Below are 4,568 nucleotides of genomic sequence, written 5' to 3'. Positions count from 1 at the left end.
AACTTATGTTTGGCACAAATTGTTTTGAATAAAATCAATTCCATAAAAACTTAGAACTGAAAGTGCAGAATTTAGCACTCAAAAATCAATTCCATAAAAACTTAACTTAGAACTGAAAGTGCAGAATTTAGCACTCAAAGTGTAGAACATGGCACTCAAACAACTTTAGTATAAAAAAGGGAAGACAAAAATTGTCCATGCTGAATTTTGATAACAATATGCAAAACAAGGCAGTCTGAAGTTTTCTTTCATTCTACTGAGAAAGAAAGTGGTGTTTTGAGTTTTTCATGAAGGAACTTGATCAAACAATAACATGAACTAAGGAATAGAAGATAATAATGAGAGGAAAATGATATAGAAATCATTATGACTATTTCAAATCTTTACTTTATCACTTTATTCCCTAAGTTGAAACTACAAACAAGTTACTAGCCTTGTAGATGCAGTGAGCAAACAACTTGATTTTGAAATGTAACGATGTGTTCAATTTCTTAAGGTAAATAAATAAATTATTTACATTACAATCTAAACAAGGGATAAGGTCAAATAAATTATAAACATAACTCAGTATGAATCAAAGAAGAGATAAAGCTTGTGAAAAACTTTCATTAATTGTCCCTACTCAACAGGAAACTCCAAAATTGCCCCCATATCAGTTTCTACTTTGATAGTCCAACAAAAAACAAAACAACTCATTTGCTGATTTAACTCATACATTAGCAAACATTACGAGTTTACAGAAAAAAATTCAATTTTAATGACAAAAACTGAGAAACTTCAACACAGCCTATCCAAATTTATTTTTGGTCATAACTCATTGCCTAAACAAGTAAACCAAACGGTTGAACCAGAAACTCCGAGTGCAAAATGCCAAATTATATACACCATTAGGAAACCACCATACATTCAAGTAAACAAAATTCAAAATAACATAAAACTTCATCTCATATTCTCAGTACACCTCACCGATAAAAGCCATCATCATAACTACATCTTTGATATAGTTTCACCATATCAAAACTATGAATATCATACTCAAAACGTGGTGTACATATAAATCAAGACTATTGTGATATATGTATGACTGTGCTTGCAGCTACAAAAGCTTCCTTCATTCACCAAGGCTAATTTTTGCACAAAAAACAATACCATATACAGCTTTAACAATCTATTTACAGCTACTGCAACCCTTATCATGAAAAATATATATGAAGTACAGAAAATACGGAATTAAGTCCTAAAACAGATGATTCTCATGGTTGATAAATGTTTCCTTTGGTATCCAAAAGCTTATATTCCTAAATCGCTCATATAAAATGAGGAAATAAAAGCAATAAGCTCACTCTCCATACTCTTTATGATTGATTCATTTTTCCAAAAGTGAGCACAATTTATCACTTATTAAAAAGTGCACGACATTTTGAAAAATGAACCAATCAACGGTAAAAAAATGTGTTAATCAATTTCAACCCAAATAACAATTGTTATGGTGCTATAGCATTGCATAATTTGAAGAAATAATTATTGTTCTTCCATGTACTATTTTTTGCCATTGACAACACACTATGGGTGGAATTATTGTTCATTTGAGATTATAAAAAACGGGGCACTATTATCTAAAGCATCTACTGATAGAATTCATTGAAGTGGGAAAAAGTAATAGAAAAGATATCAAGAAAATAGTGAAGAGAATATTAGGCTAGGCTGAGTGGAGAAGTTGATTCTTCTTCCTTAGAAAGGGATTTTCTCTTGCTATTATCCTTTTAGTTTCCATTTCTGTAAGGAGTTTACTCTAATCCATTGACCATATTTAGTTTTAATACTATATATTTTGATACACTGTTTCCTGAGTAGCGCAAGTTATATTCAATATTTCATTCTATTTGGCTTGGTTTCTACCAATAGCTTTAGGACTAATATAAACTTTATAAAAAAACAGAGAGAGATAATACATGCCTCAAGCAAAGCATAAACTAATGTTTGTGCTGGTATACCTGACTGTGTACTCCACTGTCAGTTACGTTGATCAACTGCAGAACCCGAGCTGAAATTTCGGCATCTAGCACTTCCTGGGATTCCACGCTACGTATCAAAAATTTACAGTGAAAAATAAAATTAAAAACAAGTTGACATGCTTATGCACACTGCCTAACACTTTTTTGACAATCCACAACATTCCAATACATGAAAAGGTTAAGAGCCAAAAAGTTTTTACCTATAACCCGTACACTATTTTATCTTAAGAATTGCGGCTACGACGTGGACAATCCAAGCAAGTTTGTCTTCAATCATAGCGAGGTCGTTGTTATCACTAACCTGTAATCTTGCCCTTTCCTATTCCAGTCATTTGAAAACAGTAAACAAATCAATCTCAAACAAACCAATCACAAACAAACCAATCACTAACATATGTTATTTACTTTAGTTTATCCATTAAATGCAAACAAATCAATCTGGAACTAAACGGTTAAATGGAACGCAACGATAACCTTTGCAAGAGTTGATTTTGTTTCCAAGATGATAAATCACCTTCTTTTACATAGTAGATTTCGTTTGTCTTCGATTTCGTTTCTCTTTGATTTCGTTTCCTTCAAAAGTTTTAGGGTTGACAGAGGTTGAGAGATTTGGGGGTTTTCAGAAATTTTAGGGTTGAGGAAGGATGTGCGCGGGGCTAAGAAAGGAATACACACGGGAGTGACAAATGAAATTACAAAATCTGGAAAACGAAACACAAAGAGAGGTTTATTGCCCTAAACAACGACGGTTGATTAAAACCGCCCCAGGAACCGTCGCAAACTGGTGGTGAGGGTGAAAATCGTGTGCTTTATATGGTGGTATGGTGGCAGCGGTTGACGAAAACCGCTCCAGGAACCGTCGCAATGTGGTGGTGAGGGCGGTTATTTCAGAACCGTCGCAAGCCAAGTGTCGCAAACTTCAAAAATTCTTGTAGTGAATGTTATTTCTATTTTGACGATCATGGGATAATCTTTTGGAGGTTTTTAATTCTTTTTGTTAATGATTGATCCATATTTCCTTATCTTCTTATGTATGAATCACTTTAATGTTAGTTGGAGTGAATGGCAATTACTTTGATTTAAAAATTGTTTATTGAGAGGGAGTATTTCCCGCAATCCTCAATTAAAATCATTGACTATTTTGCATCAATTCAGAATAAACATTGGATCCCAATTCAATATTTGTCATCATAAAAAAGGGAGAGATTGTGAAGTGAATATAATTGATATAAGAAAGGGTTTGAATTGTGACCGTTTAAAATATGCACTTTAAAATTATTTCTCAAGATCTCTTTTATTATATTCAAGGATAACTTTATTGAGTTATTGCTGATAATCAATCTCAAACAAGTGTGTAATAGATTTTTATCCTAAACTAGAATATAACCCGCTCGTTGCGCGGAATATGTATACTTCATCATATTAGTAGTTGTGAATAAGATTTTAATATTTCAAAAAATAATATAATCTATTTATTTAGTTTGTAGAGTATTTTTTTCAAGTGAATTTATTTGAGTAATTATTATATATAAGTTGGCAAACACACATTTGAAAATATGTAAAATGTTTTGCATAGTGAAGATCATCCTACAAATAAAATTCATAAATTATATTTAGTGTTAAAAGTCTTAAAAGTATTTTAACAAATATTAATATATGTAATTATCTACCACAAAATCAAATTAATCCTGCTCTTTTTTTGTTGTCAAATCTAAATTTATTGTCAAAATATTGTTAGAAAATTATAAAAATGAGTTTGTCATTTTATATTCATTTCATTACAATCCTGTCAAATAAATAAAAAATCTAAATTCTAATATTTTAAGTATGAGACTTTTATACAACATGATTTGAGAATTTTCACAAACAACTCGTATGTACGTACGGTTGAGTAAAGGTAAAACATATGTAGAAACTTTAAATTGGTAGTATTTAAAAAAAAAATTGACAATATAAAACATCTCCGTAAAAAAACCACAAATACTTTTTTAATATAAATGGTACATAGTTTTCTCTCGAATACACAATACTAACACTCATATAAAGCTGAATGTGGACAATCTTCTTTGTCTTTTGAGGAGCCAATACACTTTCATGTCATAAATGAGTTAAAATATGTCTGCAAAAACAATACTCTAACTAAGAAAAATCAAGATTTTGAGAAAAATGAACAAATAGGTATAATATGTTACAAAATACCACTCATTCAAAAGTTGTGTAAAAAAAAAGAATTTTCCAACTATATCTACTTCTTTGAAAATAATTGGGTTCCAAAGAGATTTTCTTTTGAGTTGATAAAGTGGAGTTGTGAAAACTTACATATGCAGAATATTTTCTCATGACAGAACTTTTAGATGTGCCACATGAGCTTTTAGGTGGCACATTATTTGATGAAGATGTAGGAGTCTATTTTAATATATATGATGTTTATGTGGGAGTCTATTTTAATATATATAGTCTATTTTAATAAATTTTTATCTAAAAGAAAAAAGTTTGAAAACATGTATTGATGGATGAAGAGATGGAGAAACCTTTAAAATGACGCAATATATT

Source organism: Cicer arietinum, chromosome 3 (assembly GCF_000331145.2).
Source record: "Cicer arietinum cultivar CDC Frontier isolate Library 1 chromosome 3, Cicar.CDCFrontier_v2.0, whole genome shotgun sequence".
NCBI classification, from domain to species: Eukaryota; Viridiplantae; Streptophyta; class Magnoliopsida; order Fabales; family Fabaceae; genus Cicer; species Cicer arietinum.
This window is presented reverse-complemented; position numbering follows the sequence as displayed.